Here is a 19,901-nt window from a genome sequence, read left to right as displayed (position 1 = left end):
ATTTTAAGCAATCCCAAAGACCACAAGCACCTAAAATAGAACAAAGATTAAAAATGTTTGACTTCAATAATGAGGATATCTCAAGTGAGTTATTACCAAGAGAGACAGACTACAGGCAAAGTCAGTTAAACTTTGACTGTGGTACCGTTGCCTCGCACCAGCTCGCTGTCATCAGAAGTGAGACTCTGGGCCTGAGGAGGCAACAGAGGAAATGAGTAGCTATACTGTCTGTCTCCAGGGACATGTGCTGAAGTGTTTAATAAATAAATTACTGAACTGAGTGAGAGAGTGAGAGAGACTGAAAAAGATAGAGTCTGAAGGCTACACTCATTATAAACACAGAATCTGCCGCCAGTCATAACATAACTACTGTTCCACTGAGGAGTGATCGCTAACTACTAACTATGAATCTATCAGGGAAGCTCTGCTATGAGCACTGAACTGCTAATTTGTCCTCAGTTGCCTCTGGTAGCTAAACGTATCAATTACAGGTGGATTAAAGTGTCCCACTGGTAAACCTAGACTCAGACATAATACTGTTTTTGATTCAGGACTCAAAATCAAAGATTGAAATTATTCAATATTAAGGCAATGATTCACTGTATGAAACACATAATGATTGGCACAGACCATTGTAATTCTCATTTTAACTGAACCTTCAATGTAGTTCTTTAAATGTAATATTCTGAAAGCCTCTGTCACCATTGACTTTCATTGCATCTTCTTTCTATACAAAGAAATTCAATGGGAACATTCTAATCTTATGTGTTCCATGGAACAAAAACAAATAAGTGTTTAGTTCTACCTGAAGGTGAGTACATTATGACAGTATTTAGATTTTTGGGTGAACTATCCCTTTAATATATTTTGGCTTTTTTTATCTTGTGTAATTTGTTCAGCGGTTCTCAACAAGGGGCTCAACAAACATCCAAGGGGGCCTTAAGATGACTAAGAATTAAGATTTATGTATATAATCTAACATAAAATGGCAAAAACCTTAAAGGAAAAAAATGTAAATTAAAAAGTAAGACTACAACATCTAAACTAATAGTTTGTGACAGTTCCTGGTGGGCCTTCAAATATTGGGGTCATAAAGGTTGAGAACCACTAGTTTATCTCATGGTTTCAAGGATGTAATACAAGTTGTCCATGTTGGCATTTGCCCAATTTGGTTAGCTTTTATCAAGTGACAGATGAATTTCACCAAGAAAATGTTTCGTTGGATATACAGCCTTTGATGACAACAACAACACATACATGGAAAGTTTTTTTAATCTTAACTAAGCACAATTATATGGTTAATTGTGTCCGTGACCACTACTGCCTAATAGATAAAATGGTAACACTTTAGAATAATGGTCCGTAGTTAACAAGTAGCTATGCAGGAAGTAATAGGTAGTACTGCATTAACACCGAACTTAATACTATTAACTAATATGGAAGCAATATTAACTAAGCAGTAAGTAATAGGTAATTTAGTACAAAGGTAGTTCCTTGGTAGGTATTTGATTATTACTAAAGACATATATCCTCATTGAGAACTACTTGTGAACTAAGAAATAATAACCAATTCATTACTAATCACAAAAGTAACATGTCTAAAAGTGAACAATTGTGGGGGTATGGTCATCATGGTCATAACATTTCAGAAGCATGTGCCTCAATTGGGTTCTTTGTGGAAACCAGTTTATGAATATTATCTCCCCCCAAATACATTAGCTACAGGTTGAGATTGTGACTACTACTCTTGCCAAAGGATGGACGTATGTTCTCTGTTTATTTCAAACTTAAACATAGAATAATACTAATAATGATATATTTTTTTTAAATCTTAAATAATTAGGAAGTGATGTTGACACTCTCATGATTGGATTAGTTCACTATCATGAGCTCTATTGAGTGTCAGTTCAATATATCTCAGACTCCAAAGACCTACCTTTATGTTACAGTAGCTGCCTGAGGAGGACTTCTCTTTAGGATATGAATATAAACATTGATGTTCTCTTGTCAAAAACAATTTGCATCTTTAATGAAGAAATTGGCTGCATTTATGTTGCGATAAGCGTAAAACCACATCTTCCAGATTACAGTGTTTGTTATAGTGCCTCACAGAACCTGTACAGTATGAGTCAAATATAAAATTAAATAACTTGGGTAACACTTTAGAATAATGGTCCGTAGTTAACAAGTAGCTATGCAGGAAGTAATAGGTAGTACTGCATTATTCACAAGTAGTTCTCAATGAGGATATATTTCTTTAGTAATAATCAAATACCTACCAAGGAACTACCTTTGTACTAAATTACCTATTACTTACTGCTTAGTTAATATTGCTTCCATATTAGTTAATAGTATTAAGTTCGGTGTTAATGCAGTACTACCTATTACTTCCTGCATAGCTACTTGTTAACTACGGACCATTATTCTAAAGTGTTACCGATAAAATAATATTAGCTAATGTTATATAGCTAGCCTTCACTTGCTTGCAAAAACCCATTGCCATGAGAGTTCCACAATGTCATGTTTAAAAATGCACATTTAAACATTTTAATCTGATTTACTAATGTCATAATGAGAAGCATTTAACATCAAGCAACCTCAGCTTTCTCTATCAAGATTTTGAAAGGGATTTTTTTCTTCTGGAAACCTACTGTTGTACTCTATACCTGGTCCTCAAAATAGGAACAAGACAGGTAACTAATTTCAAGCTAGCTAACCCTCCAAAAGTATCAGAGCTAACCCTCCCTTTCAAAATGTTAACAAGTGTGGCTTTGTATTCATAGGGTGACACAGATAACACAGGATTATGTTTTGTCTGTGCAAGCTTCGAGCAGTGGCGCTCACAGTTTATCTCCGCTGGTGAGTGATGTGACCTGTCAACAGGCTAAAATCTTGGGAAAATACAGCTCAGACAAGGCTGGGGTTCAGCCAAGGCATCTTCTATTATAAACGCAAACCCTCAGTAATATAATGACCTCTATTCACCTCATGACTGACACAGAGCCTAACCCCCACACCTGCTTCACAGTAATATTGCAAACTGTTCCTACATTTTACTTGTATGAACCTGCATTGACGGTAAGAGAGAGATAGTGTTTTTTGGCTCTTTGTCCTCATGCAAGCCCTAGGTATACATCCTGTTTCCAAAGCGCTCAGCGGGGCCACACTGACCCCTGAGGGCCACACACGCATGTGGGGCTGGCAAGGACAGGCACACATCCTGGTCCTGAAACAACAGGTCAGGCAGGCTTGGAGGGAAGAGCACCCTGCCTGTGGCCTGAGCCATTGTGTCAGTGTTTATCCCCATGGATCTTTGCCTACCACAACATTCACACTCGTCATTGTTCCTACACATCACCTACGCCTTCTTAGTAAACACAAGCAGAGGGGCAGGCAGCATGTGCGTGTGTTTGTCGAGGGAGCTGATCAGGATTACTGTTATTACACACAAAATATCACTTCTTCACTATTCACTCATGTTGTATAAGAAATAGTAACCATCTGCCACTGTGTATACAGTCTTACTTAACATAGTACTCGTCCTGCTTTTATATATGCACAAGTATGCCCATTGTGTTGCCTTTCTTGCTAGGATACAGCACTTTTCATGTTTTGTATACTTATATGCGTCATTTCAACTATGATGAAAGACACACATTTTAAATAAGCAGTTCAATGTATTCTTAATAATAATGTTAATAATTCAGCCATTTACGCTTTAAAATAATGTGCTATTACAGGTGTTCATTTATAGTCTTTTAACAACGACACAGAATGAGGCTCATCCAATCATAATTCAGGGTTGAAATGATCCATTTTATTATAAACATTAGTGCATATTGAATTGACCTCAGTCTAACAGCAGATTAGAGATAAAGAATACAGAATGCAAAGAAAAAAACTGGTTGATGAATTAGCTACTGGAAGAAGTACACTGAAAACTGATAAAAATTTATAAGCAAGAAATCCCCCATTGAAAAACATTGATGTGAACTTAAAGAGAGCATTGTGTGCTTAAATGGTACAGCAGTGATTTGTGGCACAAAAAAATATAATATTACTTATTGCATGCAAGGCAGTTATAAAAAAGAAAAAAAATCTATATCTATATCTATATATATATATATATATATATATATATATATATATATATATATATATATATATATATATATAGATTAAAGATATATACCTCGTCATTTGCTTGTCACGCCGGCGGGGCTTGTGTGCATCTGTGATGTTAAGAGCTATGACGTCGGCAGTGTATTCTGCCAGAAGGGCCTCCCAAAGCGGACAGGTCTTGACTGAGGTGCCAGACTAAGGATACAGCACAACGTCGGAAGCAGGGTGTTGCACGTTGACGGCAGATGATCAATTTAGATTGACAACGGCAATAACGTTGATTCAGCGCAGCGTTTTCACGGGCGCTGCATTACTGCACAGAAGAAAGGCCCGGCAATCTACTTCAGAGCTTTTTACCAAGAAAAATTTGATAGAGAACACAACAAGCGAATTTAGATATAGTGCTGGAAGATGCGCCCCTAGGTTGGAAGGCACTCAAAAAGCTACTGGGGAAGAGCCGATGGTCAACTTTAGTATGGTCGATGCCTATGACGCATCAGGATCAAAGCCGCAAGGTAGTTCTGAAGCTGATGTTGCTCGACCGAAAGAGAAGATCAGAAGCTGCAGAGATGATATCAAATTTGGAACATGGAATGTCAGAACAATGAATCAAGGAAAACTCGATATTGTCAAAGCCGAAATGGAAAGCGAGAAGATGGACCTACTCGGTATAAGTGAACTAAAGTGGACTCAATCAGGATATTTTCGATCCAACGAACACTGGGTATACTATGATGGCAATGAAATACACCGAAAAAATGGTGTGGCATTTATTCTTAACAAAAGGCTAGCCAACACCGTGCTCAAATACAATGCGATCAGCGACCAAGTGATTTCGATACGCCTTCAAGGATCGCCAGTAAATATCACAGTCGTTCAAGTTTACGCACCAACAACCGATGCAGAAGAGGAAGATGTTGATCAGTTCTACAACCAAGTCCAAGACGAAGTCGACCGAACACCGAGTCAGGACATGCTCATCATCATGGGTGATTTCAAAGCAAAAGTGGGACACGGCAAACAAGGAAACACGGCAAACTGTTGGAAATTTTGGACTCGGAGATAGAAACAAAGACGGCGATCGCCAAGTTGAGTTTTGCACTACAAATCAACTTCTGATCACGAACACCTTTTATCAGCACCACAAAAGACGGCTTTACCATGGACATCACTGAATGGCATGTACAAGAACCAGATCAATTACATGTGCGTCTGTCAACGATGGAGGTCGTAGATAATGTCAACAAAAACGAAACCGGGTGCGGATTGCGGAACCGATCATGAACTTCTATCGTGCAAGATGAAAATCAAATTATGGAAAAAACTCAAGGAAAAGACTGAGCCGAAACTTGACTTTGCCAACATATCAGAAGCATTTTGGAAGAATCTTCACAATCGATTTGCTGTATTGAACACAGAAGGTAAAGAGCCAGAAGAGTTATGGACTGAAATAAAGACCACGATTGTAGCAGAAATGAAAACAACACTGCATGTGAAGAAAAAGACAACTCAACCATGGATATCGGAAGGAACGCTGAAAATTATTGAAGAAAGTAGACAAGCCAAAGCTACAGGCAACAAACTGGCAGCAGACGATATCAGCAAAATGCTGAAAAGAGCTATTAGAAAGGATAAGGAAGCATTTTACCAAACTATGTGCAAAGAAATTGAAGATGAACATACGAAAGGAAGATCTAGAGCAACCTACAAGAAGCTCAAGCAGATCCAAAGGAATTTTCAGCCAACGATGGGCATGCTGAAAGACAAAAACGGGAATATACTAAACGAGCCAGAACAAATCAAAAGCCAATGGAAATAATATATAGAAGATCTCTACAAGAATGATGTAGCAACTGAAGAAGAATCACCCCCTGTATACAAGCAAGAACCAGACATATTGAAGGAAGAAGTCATTGCTGCCATTAAGCTTTTGTCAAAAAACAAAGCTTGTCAGACAAGGCTGCATCCTGTCACCGTTCTTGTTCAAATTGTACGCTGAAACAATCTTAATAAAAGCCGGACTGGACGAGGTCAAATAAGGGATCAAAATTGGAGGCCGAAACTTGAACAATTTACGGTATGCGGACGACACTACCTTAATAGCGGGCACTGAAGAAGGAATGCAGAACCTACTGTGGACAGTTAAAAGAGAGAGCCAGTAAATGGGACTGTTGCTGAACTTCAAGAAGACCAAGGTGATGACCAATGAAAATTACGATCAACGAACCCTTGACATGGATGGAGACGAAATTGAGGTTATCAACGACTTCAGCCTACTTGGATCAATGATCAACAAGAAGGCAACGACGCTCGAAGAAGTGAAATGAAGAATAGCCATGGGAAAATCAACGATCAAATCATTGGACAGAATTTTCAAATCGAAGGACATTTCTTTGCCCACAAAGACATGACTCGTTCACAGTCTCATCTTCCCCATTGTAACATATGGCAGCGAGAGCTAGACAGTCAAGAAACAAGAATAGAAAAGAATCGACGCCTTCGACATGTGGTGCTGGAGACGAATCCTGTCGATACCATGGACAGCCAGATGGACAAACAAATCTATACTGGAGCAAATCAAACCGGACATGTCTCTCGAAGCAAGGATCATCAAACTACGACTTGCCTATTTTGGACACATCGTACAAACAGATCACTCACTGGAGAAGGACGTTATGATGGGACACATCGAAGGAACAAGAAGAAGAGGAAGACCAGCAACCCAATGGCTCAACACTATCAAGACAACAACGGAGAAGACCTTGGTCCAACTTATACAACTGGCACATGATCGATCTTCCTACAGATTGTTCATCCATCAAGTCGCCATGGCTCGGAATCGAGCATAGGGCCTTTAACTAACTAACTAAAGATATATTCACTTAAGTAAAAATCTGCTCATGTTCAAAAATATTTTGCTATTCTCCTTCAAACTGTTCATGTGCAGCTTGTATTTTGTGCAGCCATGTGGTCTGTTTGATAAATTAAAAAAACATAAAAAAAAAAAAAATTCAATTAAAAAAAGGGTAATTATTGTCATACTGATATTACATTACATGCATATATCAAACCATGAATCTACTAAATCTATGTAAATTGTTCATATAATTAATTTAAAATAGATTAAATTGGCCTATGTGTTATTATCAGGGTCTCTTCACACTGAATTTAAAAATGTTAATCTGGTCATTCTGAAATGCCAGAGCCAAAGCCTGAGATCAAAATGATTAGCTACAATTATCTTCCAGATCTTCCAGAACATCCTGACTCTCTTTCGCTCCCAGACATACTGTGAGGCATTTCGTCTGTGCGCTCTAAACAGCAAATAATTTATTAAATTGATTGAACATGGAAGTAGCATCGCTACTTTAAGTAAGTCAGTCTACAAACTCAGATTTTGATTATGCTAATATAAATGGCAGGCATTCCATCAGAGCTAATGCGAATTGTTAGCTATAGATCAGAGATTGCAGGCTCACAATGGAGCTGTCTAACAGGCTTACAGCAGACCCACTGGAGCAGATAACCACAGAATTCAAAGCCCCTTTGTGGCGGGCAGAGAGGGACAGGCCCGTTTCTGTCTAGCACTGCTATGTTCTTACCAATCAGCGGACAAAAGATGGGCTACATGTGTACGAGACTAACCACATCACACATAGCTCTGGCTTCCCTTTACACTAGACAGCAACTCTCTAGATGTTCACAATTTCAGATTTGAGCCCTTCTCACCCTGTTCTCCCTTCCTTTGATTAAACCACAAAAAAGTGATGCGGCAGGCACAGGGAGTGGACTCAGATATACAATACACAGTCAGGCTATAGCAATTGCAGCCTAGTCATTGAGTAACTTATCTGCAATGATATATGAAGAAATGCCATACAATTTAACAAAAAGTCACATTCATTTGCTTGTCAAAAGTACACTGGGATAAATGGATTTAAAGAGTCATCAAGCTGAAATCAACTTTGTACGATAAATGTTTCAGCCCTGAGAGAGAGAGAGAGAGAGAGAGAGAGAGAGAGAGAGAGAGAGAGAGAGAGAGAGAGAGAGAAAGAGATATAGAGAAAAAAAGGCAATCAGCAACAAGACTTCAGGATGTAACATGAACGAATAACCAATTATGACAAGGAGGAAGTGGTTGATATTGAGATCCTGCAATCGTTCCTCTTTGAAGAGGCATCACTGCTTTCCACAACAATAACAGAGTATAGACATCCACAAAAACCACATCCACAACCTTGTTATCATGCTCAACATCAACTGTCGTTGACAGCCTAGTTAATTCAGCAACTCACAGTCAACAATAGGATGTCCTGGCAGAATGGTTGAACAATGGCAGCATTTTTAAAACAGCTAGAGCACGTCTCCAAGGTCCAAGGGCGTCACTTTGTTTTAAAAAGTGGTGGGGACAGTGGTGGTGGGGGAGAGGGTCACGATGTGGTGCAACTCATAAATATTAATGTGCAGATTATATAAAATAATAGTTCAGTGTTTTGATCAATATTAATTCTTGATGACCAGTTCAAGCACTCTAATAAATATTTCAAAGATTGCATTTGTACGTTAGTGGATGTACAGTATAACATGAGTGTTTCTGTCTGGATTTTAACTGGAAAGGAACACGAGGTGCGGCGTGAGGTGTGGCGTGAATACGTCAGGATGCACAAAAGAACATCACAGCCTGCTGACACTCAACGCCACTGATTACAGCCGCAATGAGCACTCATTATAACATTCAAAATAACAAACTCCAGTTTCTGGATCGCCACATATTATAACACACATGAACAAAAATAAATAAAAAAATGGAAACTCTTGCTCAAGAACAGGAGATGTTTCTTCTGCATCAGACACATACCTGATGAAAGTTATTTAAAAAATTGGTGTAAATGACACCTACACCATTGGCAACAACCCATGACAGTGACTCAGGGTGAAGCTGGTGGTGTCCATTGCTTTATGGAAAATGCTGTGGAATAATCAGGGAATGCTTAAAGGATGGGGACCCTCCTTCAAACAGAGGAGCTGATGGAAGTAATTATAGATGTCTGGGTGTAATTCCAACTCCCCCCAGTCTTGGTTCTAAATATAGCATGATGAGGGGGTGAACGGGTAGAGCGGATGTGGGAGTTCCTGCGCTCTGATGTGGGGGATGGAACCACACGAGTATGGCTGCATGCCCACCCCCTGTGGAGATGATACACACATGCACTCCAGCTCAAATAGAGACCTGCTATGATCTTCACATATGTGGACACTCAACTTACCACCAAAAAACTGATTCTGTAAGAGTGAACACATGTAAAATGTAGACCAAATGAGATTTTAAAAGTTGTACTATCTAATACTATCTGTGTATTATGAATTGTGTGGAAGTAGTAACAAATAAAGTCCAGCAATATGATGGCATAGCCTACTTTTTAGCATTTTCTGACCAAGAACCACATAACACATCTGAAAAGCAAGTACAATGACCAATTACAGTTATTATTTTTTTATTTGATATAAAGGGGAAGATAAATCTTTAATTTGATAAGACATGAAACAAACCAAACCAACACCTCTGTATTTAATCACATCAGTAGAAACTTTGATTAGGATAAAAATATGGTACAAAAAGACAAAGGTACAAGACTATGTACTTAACGTCTTTCATGAGACAATGAAATGCAATCCCAAAAAGCATTGCAAATTAATTGGCTGAAATAAAAATAATGGAAAAATACAAATAATTGATTTAAAACAGTTGATTATAAATACAGAATCTATTTGAATTTTGATGCAAAATCTTCATGTATATGCAAATATTATTTGTTTGAGAGTGTAGTGAGACCAACTCGACTGCATTATTTGCAGTTAATCATGGAAGTGGGCAGTCACTGCAGGGTTCATTTGGGAAGCTTTTTTGGCCATGATTCTCTAATTGGTGGATCTTTTCTCTTCAAGATCATGGGTAGTGTAGTTCTTAACCATTAATTCAGCTATTAAATAACTAATATACACTGATGAGCCAAAACATTATGACAATTATGAACTTGCCCAATAAGCTGTTGGTCCTCCACGTGTTGCCAAAACTGCTCAGACCCTGAGAATATACACTAAAAACCCTGAAGGTGTCCTGTGGTATCTGGCACCAAGACATTAGCAGCAGATCCTTCAAGTCCGGTAATTTGCAAGGTCGAGCCACCATGGATCAGACTTGTTGGTCCAGTAAATCCAACAGATGCTCAATCAGGTTGAGATCTGGAGAATTTGGAGGCCAGGGCAACACATTGAACTCTTCATAATTTCAATCAAACCATTCCCGAACAATGTGTGCAGTGTGGCAGGGCACATTATCCTACTGAAAAAGGCCATTGCCATCAGGGAATACCATTGCCATGAAGGGGTGTACCTGGTCTGCACTGATGTTAAGGTAGATGGCATGTGTAAAATTGACATCCAGATCCAGGGTTTCCCAGCAGAATATTGCCCAGAGCATCACACTTCCTCAAACAGCTTGTTGTCTTCCCACAGTGCACCCTGGTGCCATCACTTCCCCAGGTAAATGGCACACATGTCCATGGCAGTCCACGTGATGTATAAGGAAACGTGACTCATCTGATCAGGCAACCTTCTTTCACTGCTACAAAGTCCATTTCCGATGCTCGCATGCCCATTGTAGGCACATTTGATGGTGGACAGGGGTCATCATGGGCACTCTGACCTGTCTGCGGCTACAATGTTATGACACATTATAATGACAAATTCCTCCCGTAAACATCATTAAAATTTTCTGTGATTTGAGCCACTTTAGACTTTCTGTCAGTTCGGAGCAGATGGGATAGCTTTTGTTGCCTTCGCACAACAATGAACCTTGAGCGCCCAACACCTTGTCACCGGTTTGTGGTTTGTCCCTCCTCGGACCACTGTCAGTAGGTACTCACCACTGCTGACCGGGATCACCCCACAAGCCATGCCGTTTAAGAGATGTTCTGACCCAGTCGTCTGGCCATAACAATTTGGCCCATGTCAAATGCTAGGTATTCCCAAATTGTCAAAGAGCCTCATGTCTTATAGCCACTACCGTCTATGGCTAATGCTTTACTGATTAAATTATCTAATCAGTACTGACATTTTTAGATCTACAGGACAAAGTTTTCAAATGAATCATGTGTAATATTTATTAGAGCGCATTAATTGGTCATCAAGGATAAATATTCTATTTATCAAAACAGTAAAAAAAAATGGACATTATCTGCACATAACCTAATTAATATATTGAGTTTCACCACATCATGACGTGACACCCACACCATCAAAACTGTCACCACCACTTTTTAAAACAAAGTGAGGCTCAAACTCTCTACAGTCATGAATACATGTAATAGATTCTGTTTATACATTGTTTGTCATATATAAACTACTTAATCTAGCATATCAGTTTAAATTTATCCATCTATTCGTGGCTTTTCTCCTTCTTTACACTGCGTGTAAATAGATAGAGAGAGCGCAAGCGTATATTCAGCTTGATCTGTTCGCCACTGTAGTTAGTTAGAGCTAATTTATGGAAACATACTCGCTCGGGCTTTCAAGAATCAGGAGAACTTCCAGACTTTAAATAAATAAGCAATTACTCATGTAGGAAGTTTGTAAGGCATTACAGGCAGATTTTGATTTGAGATCTGGGGCTGGCCGTGCGGCCAATGGGCTAATCCGTTGCTGTCTGGGGAAGCCCAACTCGCAACACAGCAACTGCCAGCGGCTAATCTCCTGGCTTATGAGGACCTGAAGAAGTCCATCCTGCAGCGTGTTGGCCATAGTCCAGAGTAGAATTGCCAGCTCTTCCATAGCATGAAGTTGGAAAGGACCAATCTGAGATGGCTACTGGCAGGGGATCACGATGTCGAGGGAGTGATCGATCAGGTGGTACTGGAGCAGCTCGTCCATTGGTTACCACGAGGAAAGGCGGAATAAGTCCAGTGCCACCACCCAGCATAGCTGGAGGAGACTGTCCAATTGTTGGAGGGCCACAAGGCGGTGTACACGAGGGCGGAAGAGCCCTCCCACTCTCTCTCCCCTCCCCCTATGTTTTCCCCATTCTCTTCCCCCTCCCCACTTTTCTCTCACTCTACTATGTTCCTGCTCCACAGAGGTGAGGAGTGCTGCCACCAAAGTGCCAGTCTGCTGGAGTTGCGGAGATCCGGTACACTTCCGGAATCAATACCCTGTGATGGAGCTGAGTAAAATGGTCTGGATCCCTGACACTTCACGGGCAGGCCCCGATCGGGCCAAAGCAGTAAGAGTCAAGGTGGTACTCACCAGGCATTGGTGGACACAGGTTGTAATCAAACCACTGTCCACCAACGCTTGGTTAAACATGAGGCTTTGGGCACAACCAGAAGGGTGAGGATGAAGTGAGTGCATGGGGATATTCACATCAGAGGTTGCCAACCTAGAACAAGAATTCGCAGATGTTTTCTCCCCTCTACCGGGTTGCATGAACCTCATCCAGCACCACATCCAGGCCGAACCAGGGGTGGTGGTACGAAGGTGTACCTACCGATTGCCCAAACATAATTATTTTTTGAAGAATTGGATGCAATACTCAAAATGGGAGTAATAGAGGAATCCCACAGCGAATGGTCCAGCCCGGTTATTCTGGTTCCTAAGAGCGACGAGATGGTAAGGTTCTGTGTGGTTTATAGAAAAGTCAACACGGTGTCTAAATTTGATGCCAATGCCTCGTATTGATGAGTTGCTCTGTCGATTAGGCACTGCTCGATTTTACGCAACACTGGATTTGACAAAGGGTTATTAGCAGATCCCCTTGACACCAATTTCACATGAAAAACTGCCTTCTCCACACTGTTCGGAGTACACCAATTTGTGACACTTCCGTTCGGTTTGCTTGGGGCTCCGGCCACGTTTCAGTGCCTCATGGACCGAATTCTCAGACCATTCCGTTCTATATTATAGATCAGTGTATAAAACACAGTTTTAAAAATTAAGACACAGACTAATGACTTCAGCTGAAGCACATACCATTGAGTGACCAGAACACATATAGGTCTGTCTTGAAAAGTTTATCAGAGAAAATGGAGAAAATGAAAGGATCCTTTTGATTTCCAGAATCATGGTGTTGCACTCTATAGACAATTGCTGGGTTTCTGTCCATCTATTTGTAAGCACATTTTTCAATTGTGTTTAGGAAAGTCTGACCTTGACACAAAATTCTTTGGACATAGACCTTGACATTTGTAAGTGTTTAACCCACACCTGGTCATTAAAGAGGGTCCTCACAATCAGCCAGAATAGTTTGAGCAGAGGCACTCCCAGGTATACACATATGGCGGCATACGTGTACAGCATTTCATTATATCAGATATAATACTTGGCAATACTGGGGTGTCTCCTGGCAGCATTTAATAAAACTATGTGCAATTGCTTCTCCTGAAGCAAGGAGGTCATTCAGCTGCTCCATCCTGACAAGGCTTTTTTTTTTGCTTATTTTTAATTGGCAAAATTTACGACCACTTGACATTATACAAAGTATATAAATTACAAAAAGTATTCCACCATAACATGGAAACGTGCAATGATTAGCATGTTCTTTAGTAACATTTTTAGAAATGTGATTATAAAAATGCTAAACATTTGGAGGGCAACCCAGCTAATGTTAAAAATCTCTCAAATAATGTTGCAGCAGTCTCTGCAAATGTCTGTGGGCAATCAGTCTTGAGATTAGCTGAACAATAGTAACTACAGAATGATAGATTGAAACCTTTGTGCTTAGTTTCAATACCTGAAAATAAATATACTCTGTCTGTAATTTGGGCACTTATTAAAGAACACAAGAAGCATTTGATAAAAAAAATAACCATAGTGCAGTGGTAGGCAGCCAGCTCAAACCAGAGTCGGGTCAGGTAATCAGTGTATTTGACACACAGATGCAGTCATGTCCCTGAGGTTAACCAGACAAGACTGAAAACCCATCATATGACAGAAAGTTATAACGAAACATTGTGGAGTGCAAAAACACAAACAAAGGTTTGAACACAAGGAAGATAATCTAATTTGGGTGTCCTGTGATGTGCGTTTCAATCCCTTCCTCAGTCCTGGGGCCCTTGGGGGCCCTTTCCATTCGTTTTTTATCACAAGTTCAGTGGCCTAAACAGCTTTTCTTGCCTCAGGATAAGTTTGTGTCCCTTGTTTGCACCTATTCAGCAGTCATGGCTTCATCACATGCTTCATCACAATATTTTCAACACTAAAACAGCAGGGACTGTTTAACTTGTAGCAACATTTTCTTTTTTTTTCTCTTTTTTTCCTTTTCATTTTAGTGAAGAGTGTGGGTGGTGTAGCCAAGTGTTTAAAAATCTGGTTGCTTGACTACAACCATCAGCTAAATGAACAATTAGTAAAGCAGAATATGGTTATATATATACTTATATATATACTTACTATATAATATACTTATATAGCACTTTTTTTAACCTTAGAGGTTACCAAAGTGCTTTACACTGTGTCCCAATCACCCATCCACACTCACATTCACACACCAATGGCGACAGAGCTGCCATGCAAGGCACTAGCCTGCCATTGGAAGCAACTTGGGGTTCAGTGTTTTGCTCAAGGACACTTCGGCATGTGGAGTCGTGCGGGCTGGGAATCGAACCACCAACCCTGCGATTGGTAGCCAATCCGCTCTACCACCTGAGCCACAGCCGCCCAGAATAGATACATTAGGACAACAACACACTGATGACTGCACTCGAGAGAGTAAGTCCATTGACAAATGATGTTGCCAAAGCACCTTGGAGTAGAAAATTCATACTGACATAGCTGACCATATACTGGTCACTGAACTCTGAATTCTTGGAGAAATCAGAACAGTGCTTCTGGTAGAAGAGAGTTCCTTTAAGACTTTTGAGAAAAACAGCAGGCAGGCCTGTAATTTCCTTAATAATACAATTCTACCCAAAGTCTGTAAATGCAAAGGGTTTTATGGTGAGGAAAAACATCCTTAATAAATTTTCAGTGAATGAAAAGCTGTAACATCTGGAGCTTTCTTTCAATGATTTATGGTTAAAACTATTAAACTAATGACATCTAAAGGCTTTCAAATGGAAGTCTACAAAAGCATTTCAAACTTTATAAACTGGACGAAATGTGGTATGTAAACAAAAACATTTTGCTATAAAAGTTGTAGTAAAAGGTCAACTTCATCAAAGCAAATGTTATGGAGTGCTAGAAAATGAATCAGACAAGCTGTATGGGTGTATGTGACTTGCATTTGACATACAATCAGGGTTTGTGCTTGACCGTAGAGCAACTAATTTAGTGGGTCCATCTGTGGTGTTGAGGGCCGACCAACAGTTCCAGATTGTGAGGAGCCCTGTCACTGACCCCTCTTGGCCCAGTGTAGGCCTCCATGAACCTGTTTGGATTGGCTTAGCCAGATCCAAAGCAACAGCAGTTAATCTACACAAGATCGTCTTTTTAATTATCAGAGAATTCTGAAGGAATTGCACAATGAGATCCAAATGCAGAGCACGGGCAGGAGAGGGTACAAGGGAGAAAGGAGATACAGCTCTGTGGCTGAGGCCGACCCCTGGCTGGCCCCGCACATGTTCGCCTCCAGTTGATTGGCTCCAGGTTGAGTTGGTTACTTTGAGCTGAGGCCGAGACCCAGAATAACATTGACTAATGGAATCACACGGCCCCTAACTACATTATCCAAAGCCCCCTCCACTATAGAGCCAATCTCTGCATGATGCAGTGAGCTGATCTGGAGTGTAGAGACCTTTGACATCACATTGATTTGGCCACAATATCTTCATGTGAATGCAGTGGTATCCAAATTCAAAAGTCCGACCTTTGATGGACCGTTGGCCTGATGGCCGTTAAGATACAATAGGAGTAATTCTGTAGCTCTCTGCAGCAGACATACCACAGCACACTGTCAAATCCACATACAATTTAATGCCAGAGCTGCCTCATTCATCTTCATTGGATGTGTCGGAATCACAATTATGATGCATGGCATTCCATCTACGCTCCTAGTCCCAAGATGTAGGGGAAGTCTAGACAAATAGATAGAGTGAACTTACCATGAAAGGGGCTTCACTGCAACTTAGACAAATGCCACAAAAGCAAAGTACAACTTCCTCCTATTATGTGCATCTGATGGAGGACAACACGGTCTCAGTTCCTCAGTGGACCACCCCGAAAGTTGGATTGACCCTTGTTTCTGGCTGCACAGTGCTGGCAAAAGGCCAGAGCAAACTAGCCCTCCTCCCTCCACTGGACGCAATGCAGTTGTGTGACTGTACTACTGCTCAGCCAGGCGCCGAAAGTCCATCCGGCAGCCGTTAGCCCAGTGAGACGCAGACGCTGGAAGTTGGGTGGGAATAGCATAAAGGCTGAACACACTCCAGAGGACAAGCAGAGCAGACTACGGTCAGGAGAGCAATGGCCACATAACCAGCTGGCTGATCTTTCAGTGATGAGCTAATTCTGGACAGGAGCCAGACTCAGGCCTTGAATCCTGAGCCATACCTATGAGGTCAGCCCCAAAACACAGCCCCTTAAAGCCCTGCTGAGCCAAACGCTATCACAAAAGAGGTTAAGTTGATGAAAATCCCTGGTCATATTACAAAAATTATGAAAGTTGTGTTAGGCAAGTGACAAACACCGCTGGACGAAAAGTCCTGATATAGCGCAAACAATATTCTCAATGCCAATCACAGGGAGAGTTCATGGACCACTGCACATTGGATCGGGATGAGGCTGGTAAATTTGAGCATTTTTGGCTCTGCAGGAACCTGCCAAAGTTTCGAGTAAATGCCAAGCAAGGCCTGTAATTTTCAGGTTGAAACCAGACTCCAGAGCCACATTATGTGGTCTGATGGGACAGCAATTTAGGAATAGTAAATTAAAAGTACAGCATTAAAATAGACACTCGGAGACCACTATACTGTATAAGGTACACCTGCTCATTAATGCAAACATCCAGTTAGACAATAATGTGACAGCAACACATGCAGTATGCAGGTGTGATCAGGAGGATCAATCATTGTTCAACCTGAACATCAGAATAAGATAGAGGGTGCATTTACATGAACAATCGTACACTGATTATGCTCAATAAACCAACAACGTGTAAAGTCAAGTAAATGCCTTAAACGGCATTCCATTATCAGGGTGTAGTCTTGAATGGTTTAAGCAAAAAAATATAAACCAGGTAGAGTTTGGCCTATTACCCAATTTTGCGTTGCATGTAAACACCTTTATGTTTTTACCAGCTTATCCAATGTGTGCATGCCTGTTTCCGTTTTGACATCAAAAGCATAGAATAATCCAATAATTTCAAATGCCACTTAAATGTGGTTTTCTTGTTTTGTAGTTTATTTAAAAATGTGTATATGCTGATTTTTGCGTATTGGTATTATTAGCGTATTGGTGTGCTTGAAATGCACTCATTTAGTTTAGTGTACCCCAATGGCCTGAACAGGCCGCATCTGGCCCTCGAACCTAATTTTTGTGTCCCGCTTGATGTTGTGATAAAATAAAATATATTAAATGTGTATGCATTTTGAGGGGTCTGTTATCAAAAGCATATATGAAATGCTGTATAGTTACTGAGTAAAAGAAACAGCAAACCGATGTAAAGAATGAATTAAACAACAAAGACATGAATATAAATTTGATTATTGACAACTTTATTTGACACGAGTGTGTCATCAGACTGCATGAGAGTTGAGAAACAGTTTGTGTGCGCTCATAGTTTCACTCAAACATGCGCTCACTTGTCTCACAGCGCAAGTCAATGGGTGTCGGGTGACGAACCCTTTTGAAGAGCTTAACAGAGGGATGCTCATCACAAAGAGTGGTAACAGGAAAAACCTTTATATCAGGAATACTCGCATACTTGAGTGAAATTTAAGATGACATTTATTTGATTAATATAAAACAGAAAAGTAATGTCTCTCTTTGGCATAGGCCCCATCTGGCAGTCAGAAGAAGTTGTGCTCAGAACGGTCATATCCTGCCGGAGATAGGAGGCAGGGGCGAGGAGCCTACCCCCATGCAGGACAGGACTCAACTGGTGGAGGTTGCCGTATTAGCACACTGAAACAGATATACTGTAGATTGTGAGCATATATAGATTGTGAGCAGAATTATAAAGCAATGGCTTACATGTGATTGGCTAGGAATTACCCAGCTAATGGTGCAATGATGTACAGTTTCTTGTCTTGCTACTATAACATTTATCCTTCAAAAACTGCATTGAGACGTAGTCTCCTAAATGCTTAATTATTAGTGATTTTCGTTACTTATGTTAACAAAACTCTAAAAGATGATAGAAATAGATGATAATGATTTCTATTAATGAAGCAGTTCTGGAGCTAATATTAAATGTATTTCTCTTGTTAAATAAATGTTTATTTATAAAAAAAAATGTTGGTGCATTTTTCTTCAGTATATAGCTTAATTCTTGAAAAATGTGGTTCTTTAAAACAAAATAAAACAATGTAAAAAAAAAAGGTATGCACATCCAAACCAATGAAATCAATGAAGAAAAATGGCAAGTGGCCACACTGATTTATTGCTCCAAAAATATTTTACTGGCTTACATTTGCAAAGTTTCGAACATTAGGTTATCGCCAGGCAAATAGAAGAAATAAAAAAAAAAACATATAAGCCTACTGTAGATTTGCTCATTGTATATATAACAGTTCAATTTATTTTTTTATTTTTTAAAGAAACCATATTTTTACAAGAATTAAGGTATATATTTATATATTCCCTGAAAAAGAGCTTGTATTTATTCTGTACATATAGTCTCCTCGATTTTTTTATTAAAATCGTATTTAATAAAAATATTAGAAAACAGTGTGGCCCTTGAGGCTAAAAGGATACTGCTTTGCAGCCCCTGATCTACGGAGTCATATCCTGTAAGTCCTAGGGTCATCCTGACCACAGAGTTGGCCTGCATCCTCCTGCCTTTTATAGCAATGCAACTAAAAAGAGAGAACACATTCTCTGTGTTGCTCAAAGGAGCCCTATAGCATTTCTGGGCATAAACTTCTTTGTTAGACTTCTTATATGGTTGGTTTTTCTCTTTCAAGTCAACTAATCTCATTCACTTCAATGTTTGTATCACTTCACTTGTCTGTGCTCATTAGCTGTAGCTGTGCATATGCTTTTCTCTCAGACAAGAAATGGTTGATCCTGATTTGGCTTTGTTTGGAACTATTTTCAAAATATCTAAAAAAAATTCACAAAATATCTGGCAATATCCTGTCATAAAGTTACTTGATATTAACAACAAAGGTTGTATAAAAGCAATATCACAATCTCAATTATGCTGTTGTACTGAATATTACCAAAGCTATGATTATCTGCAGCCTCAGATGTGCTGATATTCAGATGTGCTTAATAATAGTTAGCTACATAATACATCCATTTTAATGGCACAGATAGGTGAAGGTAACATGTTTCCCCTTTGAGTGTTGTGGTTCGTTACCTCCACAGAAGGTCAAACATTGTGTACAATAGGACCACGCAACACAAACAATCGCCTATGTGTTCTCGTATAAAGTATGTTTCATGCCTTTTCCAAGCAGAGAGTGATACGGAAATGAGAGGCTAATTGGGGGCAGTCTTCTTTATCACAAGCATGTTCACAGACTGATGGCTCAAAGAGAACACAGAGACACAGGAAGTCACAAAATTCATAGACCAGAACAGGACTAAGTAGCTAATCTAATTTAAAGTGATAAGATGGACCTTAC

General features: G+C 39.9%; 1 pseudogene; it reads left to right on the top strand.

Moving 5' to 3' along the window:
* Positions 1-4,582: 4,582 nt before the first annotated feature.
* On the top strand, positions 4,583-5,941 carry LOC127652284 (craniofacial development protein 2-like; annotated as a pseudogene).
* The last annotated feature ends 13,960 nt before the right edge of the window (positions 5,942-19,901 follow it).

The sequence above is a fragment of the Xyrauchen texanus genome, chromosome 12 (assembly GCF_025860055.1).
Source record: "Xyrauchen texanus isolate HMW12.3.18 chromosome 12, RBS_HiC_50CHRs, whole genome shotgun sequence".
NCBI lineage: Eukaryota > Metazoa > Chordata > Actinopteri > Cypriniformes > Catostomidae > Xyrauchen > Xyrauchen texanus.
The sequence above is the reverse complement of the archived record's forward strand: the minus strand, read 5'-3'. Positions and strand labels throughout refer to the sequence as shown.